At 38.3% G+C, this 24,979-nt stretch overlaps 1 long non-coding RNA gene across 1 annotated transcript; it reads left to right on the forward strand.

The window, feature by feature from the left end:
• Nucleotides 1-235: 235 nt before the first annotated feature.
• On the forward strand, nt 236-24,481 carry LOC111536441. The gene is made up of 3 exons (XR_002729731.3): nt 236-4,219; nt 16,260-16,407; nt 21,535-24,481. It is a non-coding gene; the product is annotated as an uncharacterized LOC111536441 (long non-coding RNA).
• Nucleotides 24,482-24,979: the final 498 nt, after the last annotated feature.

Consider the following 24,979-nt stretch of genomic DNA (forward strand, 5'->3'; position numbering starts at 1 on the left):
GGTGGCTCATGCCAGTAATTCCAGCACTTTGGGAGGCTGAGGCAGGCGGTTCCCTTGAGGTTGGGAGTTCCAGACCAGCCTGGCCAACATGGTGAAAACACGTCTCTACCAAAAATACAAAAATTAGCTGGTCATGGTGGCCGGCACCTGTAAGCCCAGCTACTCAGGAGGCTAAGGCAGGAGAATCACTTGAACCCGGGAAGGCAGAGGTTGCAGTGAGCTGAGATCATGCCACTGTGCTCCAGCCTGGGCAACAGAGCAAGACCCTATCTCAAAAAAAAAAAAAAGAAAAAGAAAAAAAAGGAATTGGTTATAGAGTGTTATAGAGTGTTTTCCAGTTATTTTTTTTAAATTAATCTCCCAAGGATAATCTTAGTACATTAAAAAGGCAAATAATACATGTATCCATTTTATGACATTGCTAGCATCAATAAGAACCATTTTGCTACAAGATCAGTCATCAAAATCAAACAAAAATTTAGGCACAGACACAATTCCCCTAACTAATATGTTCATTCTTACCAGAAGATGTCAAGAGCAAACATTTAACAAATGTGTGGCATGCCTTAGCCCTTCCCTTGACAATCTGTCCTGATTTTCTCACCCAATCCCCACTTGTTCTGACACTGACTGGCTGAAGTTGATTCATTAAATAAATATTTATAGGCACTTATTACGTATCAGGCACCATTATAGGATCTTGGTATACATCTGATACAGACAAAGACCTTGACTTTCATTGAAACTTTCATTTTAGTGCCCTGAGAACACACTTTGATTTGTGTTCATCTTCCTCTTAACAAAAGTAGTTTGTGAATCATAAAAGTGGAATGAAAGCCCAAGGAAATTATTTTTAAGCTGATTTAAATATTAAATAAAAATCACTTGATAGTATTTTTCAAATAGACCTTCTATAGTTGCCCACAAAATATTTTTTTTTAAAAAATTGCAGAGCAATAGATATATTTTGTTTAAAAATTGTTTCAAACAATTAAAAAAAAAACTCCATCAAGAAGTACATACACTAAACACAGGATTGAAGGGAATACATAGAATTGATCACTTTTTTCTTTGCACAGATAGTTTTTGCTTAAATTTGTTGACTGATAATGTATTATTTCTGTAAATTTTTAAAAATCCAATACATATTTATTTAAGGCTTAATTTGACCTACGTTCATATCATGTGGTTCATTCCTTTTTGTTAGTGTGTTTATTTGTCTTGGTTCTATTTGCACTTTCCAGAGGATATGAAAGTAAAAGTACTCTTAGAATATGTGTTTCTGAAAGATAGAATTTGTAGGACTAGGACATTCAGCAATTCTCTTTGTTATGGTCTATATCTCACTGGATGATATATGTATGACAGGAAACAGAAAAGGAATTTAAAATGAGAAAAAGAGACAGTGAAGATTTTTTTTTTTTTCAAATGTGAAGATACTTCTAGAAAAGTCAGTTAAAATAATATAGGTCATTTAAATGTCCTTCAGAAGCAAATCATGGTTCAATTTTAGTAAAAGCACCATGTAGTCAAGATGTACTCAAAAAGCAATAGTCCATAAGATGACAGTACTTTTTATGTGCATTACTGGTCTCACCTCAGCCTCCCGCCCTACCTAAAACTATCCTTCTTCTATACCCCGCATTTGAAAATCATTGAAAAAAGAACACAGCTAAACCCGTAATTTTAAAAAAAAGTTTAAAATCAAATGCTGGTGACATACTGATTGAAATACACATCAAAGTGTATACACATGCACCAATATAATACTTTGTATGTATTGTAGATTGGTGATATATTCAAGTATTTGGTAGTATTAGTCTCCTCTCATCACACTTTCTTATCAGAATTTTCCTGACTGCTTTGGATAGCTACAGAAGGCAGACAAATCCTAGGCAGACAGGGACAGGTCGCCAGTAAAACCTGACCCTCAGGCCAAAGACAGTTTAAAGCCTTAAAGATAAGCTACAAGTCCTGGGTAAATTATCAGACTGGATTGAGAACCTTTCTTCCCATTTGGCATGCTTTCCTCTAATTGATCCCCACCCTTCACCTATTTTACACATACTTACCCTTTCCTAATTGGCTTTTTACATTGTTGTGCCCACCTTTATTTTAACCTTTTTAGCATACTCACAAACCAATCAGCACACACTCCCCATTCTGAGCCCATAAAAGGCCCAGACCCATTCATACTGGGGGAGAAACCACCCAACTTCAGGTGGGGGACCACCCTCACACTGACAGCTGTTTCATCACTCAATAAAATTCTTCTCCATTCTCCTCACCCTTCAACTTTTAGCATATTTTCATTCTTCTTGGACATGGGACAAGAGCCTGGGACCCACTGAACGTGGGTACAGAGAAAGCTGTAACACCATGGCCCTCTGCCCTCTGCTGGTGGAGGGCAGCCACCCCATAAGACAGAAGCAGCAGTGGGGCTGAGCCAGCCCTAGAGCCATGGACTGGAGCAGGGCAAGGGGCTGACAAAGCTGTTAACAAGCCTCTGTCTGTTGGGCTGTGGAGAGCAGGACTAAAAGAGTCAATTAGCATGCTGCAACACCCCCTCTGGGGCTTTGGGGTCCTGGGTACCCCTTCCTGGGTACCACATTCCCTTGTCTGGATACTGGAGTCCACCACAGGAGTGGCTTGTGATATGCCTGGCCCAGCCTCAAGCACTGCACAGAGCCTGCTTCTGTACTGGTGTTTGAAATGACAGGACAGACCCCATACTCGCTCACTTACACATCCCCTCCCACCAGGATCTGAGTGCATAGTTGCAGCAGTTACAGGATCTGCACCAGAGCGTGGGCAGGTGTGGATTGGTGGGCTGAGTGGATGGGGTGTCTCCTGCGGTGAACCTGAGTCCAAGTAAGGTCTGGTTGGAGGTCTCCAGCTAACAAGTGACTGAGAAAAAATCCTGGGTCACTTTCACTTGCTTATTTTTCAGCATAAACTTTAGGATCAGCTTCTCTGGTTATCCTTCCAAAAATCTGTTAATGTTTTTATTATGTTAAATTAATTAAGAAGAATTGACATCTTGATGATATTGAGTGTCCTTATCCAAGAACATAGTATACTTTTCCATTTGTTGAAATTTTCATTTGGATTTCTTAAGAGTATTTTAAAGTTATTTTACATGATTCCTACATATTCCTTTTCAAGTTTATTCTCATGTACATTATATTTTGTTGCTATCAATATTGGCATGTGAGAGACAGTTCAATGCAACAGAATGGAATGTCCATATAGTGTAAATATAGAGAAAAAAATTGTGGCATTTTGACTTAATTAGAGAAAACATAATTCATTTTAAAAATTTTAACAATCGGATGACATCTTGAAATGTTTTAAAAGTTAAATACATACATTACAAATGCATCAGAATAAATTCAAAATAGATCAAATAAATAAATTACTACAAAATAATTACCAATTGATAATAATTAATAGACTACATTTTAAAAATTGAAATAGAAAACCATTTTTTAAAAAGACAACTAGGGAAAATTTCTTGCAATTCACATCACAGACAAAGACCTAATAATATATCAATATCAGCCTAATAAATAGTTTCCTCAAATCAATAAAATACAGATAAATAACTTAATAAAATTAGCAGCGGATATAAACAGGTAGTTCACTACAATAAAATAACATTTAAATAAATAAGATGTTCAGCCTCCCTTACAAGATTGAAATTATATTAAAGGAATTATATTAATATAATTAAAATTATATTAAAGGAATTGTATTAATATATTAGGTTATATTAATAATCATATTAAAGTATATTTCACCCCAAAATATACTTTTGTGACATATTTTGAGGGCATACAGACAGAAATAGCCCTGCAAAGTTGCCTTTTGTGGAGTAGATTTCCATCTGTAGAGAAAAGTTTATATTAATGAAATAAACAGCCAGGTTTTCTCTGAGCCTCTTCCACTTATCTTAGCAGATCTAGGAGAGCTGAACTAAACATAGGTTTGCATCTATTCTTTCTGAGAGCTGTTACTTGTGAGTTTTCAACTGTATAATAAAGCCCTTATGCCTTTCTCTCTTTCTGTCTCTCCCATAACCTGTCTTGCCATGCAACAAGCCCTTATTCTTCCTGCAACCTCAAGATGTAATAAAAGCATCAACTGGTCTCTCTTCCAAGATGGCCGAATAGGAACAGCTCCGGTCCGCAGCTCCCAGTGAGATTGACACAAAAGATGGGTGAGTTCTGCATTTGCAACTGAAGTACCTGGTTCATCTCTTTGAGACTGGTTGGACAGTGAGTACAGCCCACAGAGAGCAAGCCACAGCAGAGCAGGGCATTGCCTCACTCAGGAAGTGCAAAGGGTCAGGGGATTTCCCTTTCCTAGCCAAGGGAAGCCGTGAGAGACTGTACTGGGAGGAATGATACACCCCTGCCCGAATACTGCACGTTTCCTATGGTCTTCACAACTAGTAGACCAGGAGATTCCCTTCAGGGCCTGGCTTGGTGGGTCCACAGAGTCCACATGCCCACAGAGCCCAGCAAGTTAAGATCTATTGGCTTGAAATTCTCACTGCTAGCACAACAGTCTGAAACCGACCTGGAACACTGGAGCTTGGTGGGGAGAGGGGTGTCTGCCATTGCTGAGACTTGAATAGGCGGTTTTATGCTCATAGTGTAAACAAAGCTGCCAGGAAGCTCGAACTGGGCAGAGCCCACCGAGGCCCACTGCATCTCTAAATTCCACCTCTGTGGGCAGGGCATATCTGAACAAAAGGCAGCAGCCCCATTCAGGGACTTACAGATAAAACCCTCATCTCTCTGGGGCAGAGCCCCTGGGGGTAGGGACAGCTTTGGACACAGCTTCTGCAGACTTAAATGTCCCTGCCTAACAGCTCTGAAGAGAGCAGTGGTTCTCCCAGTACAGCGTTCAAGCTCTGATAATGGACAGACTGCCTCCTCAAGTGGGTCCCTGACTCCCATGTAGCCTGACTGGGAGACACCTCCCAGTAGGGGCTGACAGACATGTCATACAGGAGAGCTCTGGCTGGCATCTGGCAGGTGCCCCTCTGGGACGAAGCTTCCAGAGGAAGGATCATGCAGCAATATTTGCTTTTCTGCAGCCTACACTGGTGATACACAGGAAAACAAGGTCTGGAATGGACCTCCAACAAACTCCAACAGACCTGCAGCTGAGGGTCGTGACTGTTAGAAGGAAAACTAACAAACAGAAAGGAATAGCATCAACATCAACAAAAAAGACATCCACACCAAAACCTCATCCATAGGTCACCAACATCAAAGACCAATGGTAGATAAAATCATAAAGATGGGGAGAAACCACAGCAGGAGGGCTGAAAATTCCAAAAACCAAAAAGCCTCTTCTCCTCCAAAGGATTACAACTCCTTGCCAGCAAGCGAACAAAACTGGACAGATAATGAGTTTGATGAGTTGATAGAAGTAGGCTTCAGAAGGTGGGTAATAACAAACTTCTCCAAGCTAAAGGAGCATGTTCTAACCCATCACAAGGAAGCTAAATACCTTGAAAAAAGGTTAGAGGAATGGCTAACTAGAATAACTAGCATAGAGAAGAACATAAATGACCTGATGGAGCTGAAAAACACAGCACAAGAACTTCATGAAGCATACACAAGCTTCAATAGCCAATTTGATCAAGCTGAAGAAAGGATATCAGTGATTGAAGACCAACTTAATGAAATAAAGTGTGAAGACAAGATTAGAGAAAAAAAGAGTGAAAAGATAAAAAGCCTCCAAGAAATATGGGACTATGTGAAAAGACCAAATATACATTTGATTGGTGTACCTGAAAGTGACAGAGAGAATGAAACCAAGTTAGAAAACACTCTTCAGGATATTATCCAAGAGAACTTCCCCAACCTAGCAATGCAGGCCAACATTCAAATCCAGGAAATACAGAGAACACCACAAAGATATTCCTCAAGAAGAGCAACCTGAAGAAACATAATTGTCAGATACACCAAGACTGAAATGAAGGAAAAAATGTTAAGGGCAGCCAGAGAGAAAGGTCGGGTTATCCACAAAGAAAAGCCCATCAGACTTAACAGCAGATCTCTTGGCAGAAACCCTACAAGCCAGAAGAGAGTGGGGGCCAATATTCAACATTCTTAAAGAAAAAATTTTCAATGCAAAATTTCATATCCAGCTAAACTAAGCTTCATAAGTGAAGGAGAAATAAAATCCTTTACAGACAAGCAAATGCTGAGAGATTTTGCTACCACCAGGCCTGTCTTACAAGAGCTCCTGAAGAAAGAACTAAACATGGAAAGGAACAACTGGTACCAGCCACTGCAAAAACATGCCAAATTATAAAGACCATCAATGCTATGAAGAAACTGCATCAACTAACGGGCAAAATAACCAGCTAGCATCATAATGACAGGATCAAATTCACACATAACAATATTAACCTTAAAAGTAAATGGGCTAAATGCCCCAGTTCAAAGACACAGACTGGCAAATTGGATAAAGAGTCAAGACCCATTGGCGTGCTATATTCAGGAGACCCATCTTACGTGCAAAGACACACATAGACTCAAAAGAAAGTGATAGAAGAAGATCTACCAATCAAATGGAAAGCGAAAAAAAAGCAAGGGTTGCATACCTAGTCTCTGATAAAACAGACTTTAAACCAACAAAGATCAAAAGAGACAAAGAAGGCCATTACAAAATGGTAATGGGATCAATTCAACAAGAAGAGCTAACTATCCTAAATATATATGCAACCAACACAGGAGCACCCAGAATCATAAAGCAAGTTCTTAGAGACCTACAAAGAGACTTAGACTGCCACACAATAATAATTGGATACTGTAACACCCCACTGTCAATGTTAGACATATAAAGGAGACAGAAAATTAAAAAGGATATCCAGGACTTGAACTCAGCTCTGGACCAAGCAGACCTAATAGACATCTACAGAACTCTCCACCCCAGATCAACAGAATATACATTCTTCATGGCACCACATCACACTTATTCCAAAATTGACCACATAGTTGGAAGTAAAGCACTCCTCAGCAAATGTAAAAGAACAGAAATTATAACAAACTATCTCTCAGACCACAGTGCAATCAAACTAGAACTCAGGACTAAGAAACTCACTCTAAACTGCACAACTACATGGAAACTGAACAACCTAGTCCTGAATGTCTACTGGGTAAATAACAAAATGAAGATGGAAATAAAGATGTTCCATGAAACCAATGAAAAGAACAACACAGTGTACCAGAATCTCTGGGACACATTTAAAGCAGTGTGTAGAGGGAAATTTATAGCACTAAATGTCCACAAGAGAAATCAGGAAAGATCTAAAATTGACACCCTGACATCACAATTAAAAGAACTAGAGAAGCAAGAGCAAACAAATTCAAAAGCTAACAGAAGACAAGAAATAACTAACATCAGACCAGAACTGAAGGAGATGGAGACACAAAAAAAACCCTTCAAAAAAATCCATGAATCCAGGAGCTGGTTTTTTGAAAAGATCAATAAAATAGACGGACTGCTAGCAAGACTAAGAAAAAAGAAAAGAGAGAAGAATCAAATAGATGCAATAGAAAATGATAAAGGGGGTATCACCACCAATTCCACAGAAAAACAAACTACCATCAGAGAATACTATAAACACCTCGATGCAAACAAATTAGAAAATCTAGACGAAATGCATAAATTCCTGGACACATACACCCTCCCAAGACTAAACCAGGAAGAAGTCGAATGTCTGAGTAGACCAATAACAGGTTCTGAAATTGAGGCAATAGCTAACAGCTACCAACCAAAAAAAGTCCAGGACCAGACAGATTCACAGCCAAATTATACCAGAGGTACAAAGAGCGGGTACCATTCCTTCTGAAACTATTCCAATCAATAGAAAAAGAGGGAATCCTTCCTAACTCATTTTACTAGGCCAGCATCAGCCTGATACCAAAGCCTGGCAGGCACAAAACAGAAAAAGAGAATTTTAGACCAATATCCCTGATGAACATCAATGCAAAAATTCCAAATAAAATACTAGCAAATCGAATCCAGCAGCACATCAAAAAGCTTATCCACCACAATGAAGTTGCCTTCATCCCAGGGATGCAAGGCTGGTTCAACATGCACAAATAATCCATCACATAAACAGAACCAATGACAAAAACCACACAATTATTTCAACAGATGCAGAAAAGACCTTCGAGATATTTAAATGTCCCTGTCTGACAGCTTTGAAGAGAGTAGTGGTTCTCCCAGCATGGAGTTTGAGATCTGAGAATGGACAGACTGTCTGCTCAAGTGGGTCCCTGACCCCTGAGTAGCCTAACTGGGATACACCCCCCACTAGGGGCAGACTGACACCTCACATCTCACATGGCCTTCTGAGACAAAGCTTCCAGAGGATCGATCAGGCAGCAACATTTGCTGTTCAGCAATATTCACTCTTCTGCAGCCTCTCCTGTTGATACCCAGGCAAACAGGGTTTGGAGTGGACCTCGAGCAAACTCCAACAGACCTGCAGCTGAGAGTCCTGATGTTAGAAGGAAAACTAACAAACAGAAAGGACATCCGCACCAAAATCCCATCTGTATGTCACCATCATCAAAGACCAAAGGTAGATAAAACCACAAAGATGGGGAAAAAGCAGTGCAGAAAAGCAGAAAATTCTAAAAATCAGAGCATCTCTCCTCATCCAAAGGAATGCAGCTCCTCGCCAGCAATGGAACAAAGCTGGATGGAGAATGACTTTGATGAGTTGAGAGAAGAAGGCTTCAGATGATCAAACTTCTCTGAGTTAGAGGAAGTTCGAACCCATCACAAAGAAGCTAAAAATCTTGAAAAAAGACTTGATGAATGGCTAACCAGAATAAACAATGTAGAGAAGTCCTTAAATGACCTGAAAGAACTGAACACCATGACACAAGAACTACGTGCCAAATGCACAAGCTTCAGTAACTGACTCGATCAACTGGAAGAAAGGGTATCAGTGATTGAAGATCAAATGAATGAAATAAAGAGAGAGGACAAGGTTAGAGAAAAAAAAGAATGAAAAGTAATGAGCAAAGCCTCCAAAAAATATGGGACTATGTGAAAAGACCAAATCTACGTTTGATTGGTGTACCTGAAAGTGACAGGGAGAATGGACCCAAGTTAGAAAACACTCTTCAGGATATTATCTAGGAGAAATTTCCCAACCTAGCAAGGCAGGCCAACTTTCAAATTCAGGAAATACAGAGAACACCACAAAGATATTCTTCAAGAAGAGCAACTCCAAGACACATAATTGTCAGATTCACCAAAGTTGAACTGAAGGAAAAAATGTTAAGGGCAGCCAGAGAGAAAGGTCGGGTTACCCACAAAGGGAAGCCCATCAGACTAACAGTGGATCTCTCAGCAGAAACTCTACAAGCCAGAAGAGAGTGGGGGCCGATATTCAACATTCTTAAAGAAAAGAATTTTCAACCCAGAATTTCATACCCAGCCAAACTAAGTTTCATAAGTGAAGGAGAAATAAAATCCTTTACAGACAAGGAAATAATGACAGATTTTGTCACCACCCAGCCTGCCCTACAAGAGCTCCTGAAGGAAGCACTAAAGATGGAAAGGAACATCTGGTACCAGCCCAGCTAACATCATAATGACAGGATCAAGTTCACACATAACAATATTAACCTTAAATGTAAATGGGCTAAATTCTCCAATTAAAAGACAGACTGGCAAATTGGATAAAGACTCAACACCCATCAGTTTGCTGTATTCAGGAGACCCATCTCACATGCAGAGACACACAAAGGCTCAAAGTAAAGGGATGGAGGAAGATCTACCAAGAAAATGGAAAACAAAAAAAAGGCAGGGGTTGCAATCCTAGTCTCTGTTAAAACAGACTTTAAACCATCAAAGATCAAAAGAGACAAAGAAGGCCATTACATAATGGTAAAGGGATCAATTCAAGAAGAAGAGCTAACTATCCTAAATATATATGCAACCAACACAGGAGCACCCAGATTCATAGAGCAAGTCCTTAGAGACTTACAAAGAGACTTAGACTCCCATACAATAATAATGGGAGACTTTAACACCCCACGGTCAACATTAGATAGATCAACAAGACAGAAAGTTAACAAGGATATCCAGGAATTGAACTCAACTCTGCACCAAGCAGACCTAATAGACAGCTACAGAACTCTCCACCCCAAATCAACAGAATATACATTCTTCTCAGCACCACATCACACTTATTCCAAAATTGACCACATAGTTGGAAGTAAAGCACTCCTCAGCAAATGTAAAAGAACAGAAATTATAACAAACTGTCTCTCAGACCACAGGGCAATTAAACTAAAATTCAGGATTAAGAAACTCAATCAAAATCGCTCAACTACATGGAAACTGAACAACCTGCTCCTGAATGACTACTGGGTACATAACAAAATGAAGGCAGAAATAAAGATGTTCTTTGAAACCAATGAGAACAAAGATACAACATACCAGAATCTCTGGGACACATTTAAAGCAGTGTGTAGAGGGAAATTTATAGCATTAAATGTCCACAAGAGAAAGCAGGAAAGATCTAAAATTAACACCTTAACATCACAATTAAAAGAACTAGAGAAGCAAGAGCAAACACATTCAAAAGCTGGCAGAAAGCAACAAATAACTAAAATCAGAGCAGAACTGAAGGAGAAAGAGAAACAAAAAACCCTTCAAAATATCAATGAATCCAGGAGCTGGTTTTTTGTAAAGATCAACAAAATTGACAGACCACTAGCAAGACTAATAAAGAAGAAAAGAGAGAAGAATCAAATAGATGCAATAGAAAATGATAAAGGGGATATCACCACCGACCCCACAGAAATACAAACTACCATCAGAGAATACTAAAAACACCTCTACGCAAATAAACTAGAAAACCTAGCAGTAATGGATAAATTCCTGGACACATACACTCTCCCAAGACTAAACCAGGAAGAAGCTGAATCCCTGAATAGACCAATAACAGGCTCTGAAATTGAGGCCATAATTAATAGTCTACCGACCAAAAAAAGTCCAGGACCAGACGGATTCACAGCTGAATTCTACCAGAGTTACAAGGAGGAGCTGGTACCATTCCTCCTGAAACTATTCCAATCAATAGAAAAAGAGGGAATCCTTCCTGACTCATTTTATGAGGCCAACATCATCCTGATACCAAAGCCTGGCAGAGACACAAGAAAAAAAAAGAGAATTTTAGACCAATATCCCTGATGAACATCAATGCAAAAATCCTCAATAAAATACTGGCAAACCAAATCCAGCAGCACATCAAAAAGCTTATCCACCATGATCAAGTGGGCTTCATCCCTGGGATGCAAGGCTGGTTCGATATATGCAAATCAATAAACAGAATCCAGCATATGAACAGAACCAAAGACAAGAACCACATGATTATCTCAATAGATGCAGAAAAGGCTTTTGACAAAATTCAACAGCCCTTCATGCTAAAAACTCTCAATAAATTCGGTATTGATGGAACGTACCTCAAAATAATAAGAGCTATTTATGACAAACCCACAGCCAATAGCATACTGAATGGGCAAAAACTGGAAGCATTCCCCTTGAAAACTGGTGCAAGACAGGGATGCCCTCTCTCACCACTCCTATCCAACATAGTTTTGGAATTTCTGGCCAGGGCAATCAGGCAAGAGAAAGAAATAAAGGGTATTCAATTAAGGAAAAGAAGAAGTCAAATTGTCCCTGTTTGCAGATGACATGATTGTATATTTAGAAAACCCCATTGTCTCAGCCCAAAATCTCCTTAAGCTGATAAGCAACTTCAGCAAAGTCTCAGGATACACAATCAATGTGCAAAAATCACAAGCATTCTTATACACCAATAACAGACAAACAGAGAGCCAAATCATGAATGAACTCCCATTCACAATTGCTTCAAAGAGAATAAAATACCTAGGAATCCAACTTACAAGGGATGTGAAGGACCTCTTCAAGGAGAACCACAAACCACTGTTCAATGAAATAAAAAAGGACATAAACAAATGGAAGAACATTCTATACTCATGGACAGGAAGAATCAGTATTGTGAAAATAGCCATACCGACTAAGGTACTTTATAGATTCAATGCCCTCCCCATTAAGCCACCAATGACTTTCTTCACAGAATTGGAAAAAACTGCTTTAATGTTCATATGGAACCAAAAAAGAGAGCCCTCATTTCCAAGACAATCCTAAGCCAAAAGAACAAAGCTGGAGGCATCACACTACCTGACTTCAAACTATACTACATGGCAACAGTAACCAAAACAGCATAGTACTGGTACCTAAACAGAGATATAGACCAATGGAACAGAATAGAGCCCTCAGAAATAATACCACACATTTACAACCATCTGATCTTTGACAAATCTGACAAAAACAAGACATAGGGAAAGGATTTCCTATTTAATAAATGGTACTGGGAAAACTGCCTAGGCATAAGTAGAAAGCTGAAACTGGATCCCTTCCTTACACCTTATACAAAAATTAATTCAAGATGGATTAGAGACTTAAATGTTGGACCTAAAATCATAAAAACCCTAGAAGAAACCCTAGGCAATACCATTCAGGACATAGGCATGGGCAAGGACTTCATGTCTAAAACACCAAAAGCAATGGCAACGAAAGCCAAAATTGACAAATGGGGTCTAATTAAACTAAAGAGCTTCTACACAGCAAAAGAAACTACCATCAGAGTGAACAGGCAACCTACAGAATGGGAGAAAATTTTTGCAATCTACTCATCTGACAAAGGGCTAATATCCAGAACCTGCAAAGAACTCAAACAAATTTACAAGAAAAAAACAAACGACATCAAAAAGTGGGCAAAGGATATGAACAGCCAATTCTTAAAAGAAGACATTTATGCAGCCAACGGACACATGAAAAAATGCTCATCATCACTAGCCATCAGAGAAATGCAAATCAAAACCACAATGAGATACCATCTCACACCAGTTAGAATGGCAATCATTAAAAAGTCAGGAAACAACTGGTGCTGCAGAGGATGTGAAGAAATAGGAACACTTTTATACTGTTGGTGGGACTGTAAACTAGTTCAACCATTGTAGAAGACAGTGTGGTGATTCCTCAAGGATTTAGAACTAGAAACACCATTTGACTCAGCCATCACATTACTGGGTATACACCCAAAGGATTATAAATCATGCTGCTATAAAGACACATGCACACATATGTTTATTGAGGCACCATTCACAATAGTAAAGACTTAGAACCAACCCAAATGTCCATCAATGACAGACTGGATTAAAAAAATGTGGCACATATACACCACGGAATACTGTGCAGCCATAAAAAAGAATGAGTTCATGTCCTTTGTAGGGACATGGATGCAGCTGGAAACCATCATTCTCAGCAAACTGTTGCAACAACAGAAAACCAAACACCACATGTTCTTACTCATATGTGGGAACTGAACAATGAGAACACTTGGACACAGGAAGGGGATCATCACACAGCAGGGCCTGTTGTGGGGTGGGGGAAGGAGGGAGGGATAGCATTAGGAGATATATCTAACGTAAATGACAAGTTAATGGGTACAGCACACCAACATGGCACGTGTATACATATGTAACAAACCTGTACATTGTGCACATGTACCCTAGAACATAAAGTATCATAAAAAAAAAAAAAAGAAAACAAGAAAAGGCCTTCAACAAAATTCAACAGCCCTTCATGCTGAAAACTCTCAATAAACTAGGTATTGATGCAATTTATCTCAAAATAATAAAAGCTATTTATGACAAACCCACAGCCAATATCATATTGAATGGGCAAAAACTGGAAGCATTCTCACCGAAAACCAGCACAAGACAAGGATGCCCTCTCTCACCACTCCTATTCAACACAGTACTGGAAGTTCTGGTCAGGGAAATCAGGCAAGAGAAAGAAATAAAGGGTATTCAATTTGGAAAAGAGGAAGTCAAACTGTTTCTGTTTGCAGGTGACATGATTGTATATTTAGAAAACCCCATCATCTCAGCCCAAAATCTTCTTAAGCTGATAAGCAACTTCAGCAAAGTCTCAGGATACAAAAGTAATGTACAAAAATCACAAGCATTCCTATACACCAATAATAGACAAACAGAGCCAAATCATGAGTGAACTCCCATTCACAATTGCTACAAAGAGAATAAAATACCTAGTAATCCAACTTACAAGGGATGTGAAGAACCTCTTCAAGGAGAACTAGAAACCAGTGCTCAATGAAATAAAAGAGGACACAAACAAATGGAAGAACATTCCATAAGAACATTCCATGCTCATGGACAGGAAGAATCAATATTGTGAAAATGGCCATACTGCCCAAAGTAATTTATAGATTCAATGCTATCCCCATCAAGCTATCATTGACTTTCTTACAGAATTGGAAAAAACTACTTTAAATTTCATATGGAACCAAAAAAGAGCCCTCATAGCCAAGACAATCGTAAGCAAAAAGAACAAAGCTGGAGGCATCACACTACCTGACTTCAAACTATACTACAAGGCTATAGTAACCAAAACAGCATGGTACTGGTACCAAAACAGATATACAGACCAATGGAACAGAACAGAGCCCGCAGAAATAACACCACACATCCACAACCATCTGACCTTTGACCAATCTGACAAAAGCAAGCAATGGGTAAAGGATTCCCTATTTAATAAATGGTGCTGGGAAAACTGGCTAGCCATATGTAGAAAGCTGAAACTGGATCCCTTCCTCACAGCTTATACAAAAATTAACTTAAGATGCATTAAAGACTTAAATGTAACACCTAAAACCATAATAACCCTAGAAGAAAACCTCGGCAATACCATTCAGAACAAGGCATGGGCAAAGACTTCATGGCTAAAACACCAAAAGCAATGGCAACAAAAGCCAAAATAGACAAATGGGATCAGATTAAACTAAAGAGCTTCTGCACAGCAAAAGAAACTATCATCAGAATGAACAGGCAACATACAGAACGGGAGAAAATCTTTGCAATCTACCCATCTGACTAAGGGCTAATATGCAGAATCTACAAATAACTTAAACAAATTTACAAGATAAAAACACCATCAAAAAGTGGGCAAAGGATATGAATAGACACTTTTCAAAAGAAGACATTTATGCAGCCAAGAGACATATGAAAAAATGCTTATCATCACTGGTCATTAGAGAAATGCAAATCAAAACCACAATGAGATACCATCTCATGCCAGTTAGAATGGCAATCATTAAAAAGTCAGGAAACCACAAATGCTGGAGAGGATGTGGAGAAATAGGAACACTTTTACACTGTTGGTGGGAGTAAATTAGTTCAACCATTATGGAAGAGAGTGTGGTGATTCCTCAAGGAGCTAGAACTAGAAACACCATTTGACCCAGCCATCCCATTATTGGGTATATACCCAAAGGATTGTAAATCATGCTACTATAAAGACACATGCACACGTATGTTTACTGCGGCACCATTCATAATAGCAAAGACTTGGAACCAACCCAAATGTCCATCAATAATAGACTGGATAAAGAAAATGTGGCACATATACACCATGGAATACCATGCAGATGTAAAAAAGGATGAGTTCATGTCCTTTGCAGGGACATGGATGAAGCTGGAAACCATTATTTTCAGCAAACTATCACAAGGACAGAAAACCAAACACTGCATGTTCTCACTCATAAGTGGGAGTTGAACAATGAGAACACATGGACACAGGGAGGGGAACATCACACACCTGGGTCTGTTGGGGGGTGGGGGGCTGCGGGAGGGATAGCATTAGGAGAAATACCTAACAAAACTGCACGTTACAAGCACATGTACTCCAGAACGTAAAGTATAATTTAAAAAATAAAACAAATCATCAACCATCTGGTCCTTTCGTTTGTTTTTTGTTTGTTTGTTTTTTGGCTCACTGCAAGCTCCGCCTCCCAGGTTCACGCCATTGTCCTGCCTTAGCCTTAGCTGGGCCTACAGGTGCCCATCACCATGCTCGACTAATTTTTTGTATTTTTAGTAGAGACAGGGTTTCACTGTGTTAGTCAGGATGATCTCGATCTCCTGATCTCGTGATTCGCCTGCCTCGGCCTCCCAAAGTGCTGGGATTACAGGTGTGAGCCACCATGCCTGGCCCCATCTGGCCCTTTCTTTGAATTTTTATATGTTGTATGACCCTTATGCACATGTGCATGTTAATAAATTTTGTATGCCTTTTCTTCTTCTTTTGCCTTTTGTCAGTTGACTTTCATTGAATGTTCAGAGGACAAAAGGACAGATTTCTCTCGGCCCCTACAGTATTGGCACTATGAGCAGAGTAAGTGAAACTGCTCTGTTCTTCTGGAAGCCACAGTCCAGGGAAGCCAGTATCTGACAAGCCAGCAGAAGGGTAAGAATTTCTTACCAGTCAGATTCCTGAAAGTCTATCTGTAGAATCTGGTCAAGCTAATGGTAAAAATAACTGTGTATTTCTCCTTTTCTAAAATTAAGATTAAAGTGAGAAAAACGTTTATACAGACTAGTCTTAGTTGTAGCAACTGAGGTATATTTTTTGGTATGAACATTTATATTGTCTGATCCTTTTCCTCTCAGAAGTAGTCTTTACTTTTCCCTTTGTCACTGTCTTTCTGTGTCATTCGTCATAGAGGCCCTTTCATCTTCTTTTATGTCGCTGAAAGCTTGACGTGTGACCAAGAGGGAACATTCTCTTGGTTCCTTCCATCAGAGGGTGTGATTTTTGGGTAACATCCAGTTGCCAGTCTGAAATGACTAAGACCCCAAGACACGTAAGATATTAAGGAGCACACTCTTTGTTCTGAAAGTGGTAAGCTCTCAGGAAAGTCTGTCATAATAGGAAGTCCAATCCAAAAGGGGCTTTTGTTGTCTCAACCTTTGATGCCTGATTAGTCCTGGCAAAGTCCAATCCCAGGAAGGCCTACCTGATGTCATGGATTAATGGGTTCATGACTGGCAGCCCCCTACGAACTTGTGAAATACTGAAGACACCATCCTTAACCATCTATAACAACAAGATTCTTTTGCTCTCTTAACTTATACCTGGCAGTAAATTTTTCTTTGGGATCATGGGGGGTTGCATCTTCTGTGCCATTTTAAAAATACCACTTATGTCCATGGTATTCTAAACCAGAGAAATTACCTCTGGGACTTTCCATTAAGAACACTCATTGACTTAAGTCACTTATGGAATAAATAAATCAGCTATATTAAAAAAATTTTTTTTGAGTGCTATTGTTTTAAACAGCTATCTTATAGGTAGCTGTGAAAAGATACAAAAGGAATACAGCCTTTAGAAAATCCCTTGGCAATATCACAAAAAGGCAAAAATTACATTTAAAATGAAGTTTAAAATCCACTGTATGCTCTAACTGCCTGCTTTGAATCCCCTGGTAGAGTTACATAAAAAGCACTCCAGCCTGTAATCTAGTGGCTAGGATTCCAATCTTTCACTGCTGTGGCCTGGGTTTCAATTCTCTGTCAGGGAATCAGTCTCTTGGAGATGTGAATCTTTTAAGCTGGGAGAAAAAAAAAAAAACATTTATAAGAATTAATTTGAATGATTTGTTTTGAATTTATATTTGTGTGACTCTTAGCTTTTGGCAGTACCCAGTTGTTACTGATCCTTTCCCTTTCTACGGATAGCTTTTGTTTTTCTGGTTGTCTATAAGTCTCTTTTTTCTTCTAGGTGTCTTTGCAGGGGCTCTGTATTTGTTTAAAAAAAAAAAAAACCGCTCTTTGTACTTCTTTGGAGATGTCTCATGTGTCTTGGTTAAGTCATAAAAGGCTAATTGATTTTGGTTTTGAGTCACTTGGTAAATATCATTGGTTTAAAAGAAAGAAGAAAAAACACGTTCAAAAGCCAGGAATATTGGCTGTTTGTCCCAACTAAAATCTGATCATGAGAGATTTGAAAATATTTTTTAAGAGCTCTATGTTCACAAACTGGCCTAATGAAAAGCTGATATTCAGACTATATATTCTCACACACACATATGTATATACCTCTCTGTACTCTTTTGGTTACTACTTCTCCCATGGAAATTTTTTTAAATTGACTGAAACCTCTTTTTATTTATTTTTATTTTTGTATTCTTCTTAGACAGAGTCTGGTTCTATTGCCCAGGCTCAAGTGCAGTGGCACAATCTTGGCTCACTGCAACCTTCCGCCTCTGGGGTTCAAGTGATTCTCGTGCCTCACCCTCCCGAATAGCTGGGATTACATGTGTGCACCACCACATCTGGCTAATTTTTGTATTTATAGTAGAGATGGGGTTTCACCATGTTGGCCAGGCTGGTCTCGAACTCCTGACCTCAAATGATCCACCCACCTTGGCCTCCCAAACTGGTGGGATTATAGGCATGAGCTACTTCACCTGGCCTGAAACCTCTTTTTAATTGAGTGTTCAGTCCCTCTGTTTGCTTCCTTTCTTGTTGGCATAATTGTCGCTCTAAACAAACAAAAAATGTAAAATTTCATTGGCCTTTTTAGGAAGCTTTCCAGACTGGCTTCTCCAGGACTACATTCATTTATTTGCCTTGGCTCCTTCTTTTGCCAACTTTGATCTTTTGTACACTTTCCTTTAGTCATTGATATGTTCCCCCTTCAAGTCTCTATTTCTTCAGTCAATGGATGGAAAATTACTGAAAGGACATATAAGAGTTCTGGTTATCACATAAAGGAATCTAAAAGAGACTTCTGGAGGTTCTGAGACTCCTTGAGGAACACAGCCAAAGTGCCACCGAACCTTTTGTGTGTCACCTGTCTTCCTCATGGAGACCTAAAGTTGTGAGTGGTTTCAGCTTTACTTATTAATAGGCTTTGCCCTGAATTCAGTAATACCATTAAGATACAGAAACTAAATTAAAAATCCACCTATCCAACTAAATTGATCTTGAAAGCACAACCTTCTGACATCTGGGTGGCTATTTTTGAACTGTTTGTCAAATAAATTTACATATATAAAAAAATTTTCATGTGCAAGAGAATCGCCCTCTCTGTAGCTCAACCACTAGAAGCTTTTACTATGAGAAAGGCATTGACTTAAACTTTACATAATAAACCTTACCTTTGTTTAAGGTACTTTTCCTAGCTATCTTGCCTTAACTGGGCCTTTAACTATACCCTTCTTTGTCTTGGCAAATAATAATGTTTAGGTCTAAGTTTGACGTCTTTCATATATGAATTTCCTATCTTGTTTTATCCAAAAACCATCCTTTTAGAAGTGCAAATTTAGGGTTTCCAAGTTACCAATTGCTTAGGGCAAGAAAGAAGCTGGCAAATAAAGAATCTTTTTTTTTTTTTTTTTTTTTTTTGAGACGGAGTCTCGCTCTGTCGCCCAGGCTGGAGTGCAGTGGCACCATCTCAGCTCACTGCAAGCTCCGCCTCCCGGGTTTACGCCATTCTCCTGCCTCAGCCTCCCAAGTTGGGACTACAGGCGCCCGCCACCTCGCCCGGCTAGTTTTTTGTATTTTTTAGTAGAGACGGGGTTTCACCGGGTTAGCCAGGATGGTCTCGATCTCCTGACCTCGTGATCCGCCCGTCTCGGCCTCCCAAAGTGCTGGGATTACAAGCTTGAGCCACCGCGCCCGGCCAAATAAAGAATCTTAATGAACACTACAAGATCTGCTTCTGGCTGTGTCTGGATGTCTGTATATCTATGTGTGTTATGTGTATGTGATATTTCTATGTAATCTGAGATAATCTTTGATAAATAAAGCTAGTTTTAAAATTGTTGACAAAATAAGAATTTCTTCATAATTGTCAGTATCAAATATAATTCAGACATTTTTACCTGTGTCTACTGTCAGACAGGCTTATCTGTCTCTACCACATTTTTTAATGTCATAAAACTGCTCGTTCTGTAATATTTTTGATACTTACTTAATGTGTCTATAAGCTAAAGCTATAAGGGCCGGCTGCTGTGCTTCCACAAAGCCTGGTACACATCTTACTGTGAGCTTATATCTTTGGTTTTAAGCCTCCATGGTAAGGCCTGAGGACGTATGCATGTCCTCAGTGCCTGGACCACCAGCTACAGGGCAGAGCTAAGCTCAATATAGTCCCATCCTCCCTGGCCCAGATGTACCTCCTGGACATGCTGGGAGGGGTCAGATCTTGAATACATCCTCTTCACATCTCTGTTTCCTCTCCTGAGCATTACACCTGGTGTGCAAATTCAAGATCCAGATAAGCCCTGCCCTTCATAGCTATCCTAGGTGCTACATGGGTATTCAGGACCCAGCACAACCGGGGCAGACACTAGGAAGGGTAACTGTCATCATTTCAAAATTTTGTTCAGTAACTGATTTAAGATCTTCAAGTCAATGTTATTAACATGTAATTACTTAATATGTAACTAAGTAATAGATAATCATTAGTAATTACTTAATATGTAACTAAGTAATAGATAATCATTTCTAAGTAAGTTAACATACAGAAACATTGATTAAATATAAGTTTAGGCTTATATCCTTTGACATATTATTTTTATATGGCTAAAATCTAAATTGATATATGTGATTAAAGCTATTAAAATGAGAGAAATAACTCTATGTAAAATGTACAAGAAAAGCAAGTTATGTTTTTGGTAAGAAAAGTTATAAAGGCATGAGGATTTCTGCTTGTTGAGAAAAAAATAATTCTGTTTATTTTAGAGGTCGTTTAAAGGTTGTTTCAAAATGAAGAAAAAAGATATAGCTAAAACTAAATGAATATCAAAAATTGGGGAAAATTTTCAAAATCTTATGTGGTTAAACTGACTAAAATTAAATATGTGTATTTTAAGTGTTTTTATATTGAGCTGTAATATCAAAAATACACTAATACGCAAATAGAATTTGGTTTTTCTTTTTGAATAAGATTTTCATATAGTATTAATAAGAAACAATAAGATACTTTGGTTTACTTTTTGAATAATAAACAGGCTTATTTGATATGGTAAATTATACAGGAAGCATTGTCAAATAGGAAATTATGCTTAACTTTCCTTGAGATATATTTGTATAAATGTGTTATTAATATAATGTGTTCCAACATTATATGAGATTCCTATAATTCTGATATGCCTTGGTATACGTTCTCTGCCATAATTATTATTTATCTGTAATCTGGACTAAATCCTAAATTTTATTTCCCTCTAGTATCTGGCTATGAATCTCCAGACTAATGTTTCCCAATTTTCTCCCACTTTTCTGACTTAAAATCACTAGAAATTAAAATTGTTCTTTTCTTTAACTCCTATAAACTGAAGTTAGACAAGTTTATATAAACTTAGGGAGAGATCACCACAGCAACCTACATATAAACAGATTTAATTCCCACTGATGCGTCAACTACTCCAAAGTTCACGGAAACACTTGATTTGAAGTACTATCCAGGAAAATCTGTCATATTGCTACTACTTGCCCACTTCAACTCAGGATCTTTCAGAAACTCCAGAAAAAACTAGTTTATAGACTACTCTAGACATCAATCTTTGTTTTTCTTCTGTTTCCACAGAAATATCTCTTATTGAAGATCTGTTTGTCTGCATTATAAATAGAGGCCTCCCTGTGAGAGTTCATCTGCAATATCACCTTCTGAAATGAGACACAGCTGTTTAACAGAACTGACCTATTCGCAGGACTAAGACTGATTTGAGAAGATATGGGCTGCTTGTTCCAATCTGTGTTGTCCTTCCCAGATTGCCAATCTCACATTTCTTATCTGAATCTCTCTAAAACTACTCACTTGGGCTTTAATATGTGAAACTTTCTAAAAATAAAGTTTTAAATGGGGGACTGAAAAAACCAAAAATATTTTACCCCAAAATATACTTTTTTGACATATTTTGGGATGGCTATTCAGAGGGCCTGCAGACAGGAATAGCCCTGAAAAGCTGTCTTTTGTGGAGTAGATTTGCATCTGTAGAGAAAAATCTACATTAGTGAAATAAACAGCCAGACTTTTTCAGAGGTCCTCCCCTTTATCCAGATCTGGTAATGATTAGCTGGACCACAGGCTGCCACTTATTTTTTCTGAGAGCTGCTACCTGTGAGTCTTCATCTACATAACAAGGCTGCCTTTACTCCTTGCCTTTCTTTCTCTCTCCCTCCCTTAACTTATCTCCCTATGCTCCAAGCTCCTATTCTTCTGTAACCTCAAGATGGTATAATAGAGTCTACCATCTGGCCCTTTCTTTGAGCTTTCATATTTTATATGTTTCTCATGTACATATGTGCATGTTAATACATTTTGTAAGTCTTTTCTCCTATTAATCTTCATTTTGTCAGTTGATTTTCAGTGAACATTCAGAGAGTGAAGGGGAAGGTTTCTTTTGGCCACTACAATATCAACATTTTTTTATCCTCCAGTTTGACAAAAACTAAAACCTTTATAACAAACTGTGGTAGCAACTTGTGGAAAACAGACACTCTCATTCAGTGTTGTTAGGAGTTAAGTTTGTTAGAACTCTACATAAGGCAATTTGTCAATATCTGTCGAAATTAAAAATGAATACAGCAATTGACTAAGCAATTCCAAGTATTCATGTAGAATGTTTTAAGAGTAAAATATTGAAAATAGTCCACATGTCTTTTATAAGGACTGCTTACATGAATTAAAGTACATTTAATCAATTAAATGCACTGTAAATGTCACCCCCTAAGAAACGTTTTATGCACTAATACGCATTTATGTTGAAAAGAAATACACACAGAGACACATAGGATTAATGTGCTACTCAGGGAGGGGAAATAGATGGCTGAGAAACCGAGCTGGCAGAAAACCTTTTCACAGCCTTTCCTGAAAGTATGTTTGAGAGGAGACACAGGAACATCTGGAAATGGGGGATATGGACCAGAAACAAAAGCCATATTTTATCCCATATGCCCACTCTGAGTATTCACATCATGCATTTGTAATGGAGTTGAAGTACCTGAAGTGTCTCCAACTTGGAGACAAGAAACCTAGGGCAGGTTTGATGGCTGATAATTGATAACCTCTCATAAAGAAATGTAGATTTTCTCCTTTCCTTTTTAAATAATAGGATTACAACTAATAGATAGAGGCTACAAGACAATAAAATGATTGTTCAATATAAAGAAGGATTTCTAATCCTTAGAGCTCTTCAAAGATGTAATATGGTGACGTAGAATGTGGAGTTGCCCGTCACTGGGACTGTCAAGTCAAGATTAAGCAATGGGCATGGAAATAAAAGCTTCAGTTGAAATACTGAACTAGATTAGCAATTCCCAATATTTTCTACACTTATGGAAGATGACATTCACATGTGTAATACATTCCAAGTGGCGTAACCAGACCTATGTGTAGTTCTCTGGCAGGAATCTACCTTTTTTTTTTTTTTTTTTCTTTCACTAAGAATAGCATATCAGAAGCTAGATGTGAAGGATAGTAACATTATTAAGGGGATAACCTTGAATTATTTCAATTGAAAGATATAGATAAAACAGGCATAGAAATACACATAGAAGTGTACCATAGATACAGCTATCATAGAAATAGACTGGCAGGAAATCTTGGTTATTTAACTAGTATTGCCAACAATTTACCTGTGACATAATTAATCACAAAAACTAGGATATCTAAAAACTATAGGCAAAAATACCAAAACTGATCTTATACCTTGCTACTACTCAAAATGTCTTCTACAGACCAGCAGGAGAGGCCTTACCTGGGAGCTTGTTAGACCTGCAGAATCTCAGCACCCACTCCAGACCTGCTGAGTCAGAATCTACATTTTAACAAGATCTCCAAATGATTCATAACCATATCAAAGTTTGAGAAGCAGTGGCCTAGATAAATGTTGAATTCCTTCTAAATGGAAATGTACGTACAAATGACAGGACCAGATATGATGTCAGCATCTGCAATAAAGCCCAACCATATATCCCTGCTTCCATGCCTCCACAATTCTGGATGACCTTTCATCCTGTAAGTATAGCTATACCAAAGGAGGCAAGCTATTTTCTGGACATCAGTTGCTACTCAGCATTCAGTTGCTGATAGATTGTTTCCACACAAAATTGCAATTCGTAACTCAGGATCTGCTCTAACTTTCAAGATTCCAAGCATTAGTTGTGACAGTTTTGATTTTGAATTTTTATGCTCATACCCATTCTAATCCCCATAACTTTCGGCATATACCTAAAGATCTATTGGGAAAAGAAATTATAAAAATAAACTGGTACTATAATCTGAAAGATAACAGTGCTTCGAAACTTTTCATTATGTTGTCAAAAAAAGAAAAACGAAAATGGTGCTTTTAAGTGTTCAATACTTTATAGTGGCTTTCTAGTACATCACCCCATGTCTGCAGTGTGATACCCAGTCTCAGTTTGCAGCAATGCATTACTTATGCGTGCATATCATGCTAATGATTTTCATCTTGTCCTTGGCAACTAATCTGGAAATGACTTTTCTACAGATTCCTTGATAAAGAAACAATGAGAGGAAATGTTTTCTTTGTGGAAAGATTGTGTCACTAATGCAAGAAGCCTACTGAAAAGTAATACACCTCATGATATACTGAATCTCACTTCCCTCATGTCTCTTTGCTTTTCTCTGTTTTTCTTTAAAGGAAATTTTTCAAGATGCCTTTGAAAATGTTAGCAACCCAAGCCTAAATTTATAAACCCAATTTTTGTGGCTACTGTGTTCTCTATAGTCCTTCATTGTTTTGGTTTACAGTCCATGCATCTCAGTTTCTTGCTCATACTCAGAAGGGAAAACATCTTAATAATAGTCATAAGTGCCCCAAGAGCCATTTCTCATTAGTTGATGACAGGCCTTGTCATACTCAATACTTTCACTTTCCCATAAAAAAGTAAAATGAAAAAAAATTGGCTTTATTTCTGAAATACTTGGAAGTATAATGGCAGGGAGAAATGGGAAATGGACTAATTCATGGCATGACTGATCCTAATAAGACTTAACCAAACAATAG

Source organism: Piliocolobus tephrosceles, chromosome 12 (genome assembly GCF_002776525.5).
Source record: "Piliocolobus tephrosceles isolate RC106 chromosome 12, ASM277652v3, whole genome shotgun sequence".
NCBI classification, from domain to species: domain Eukaryota; kingdom Metazoa; phylum Chordata; class Mammalia; order Primates; family Cercopithecidae; genus Piliocolobus; species Piliocolobus tephrosceles.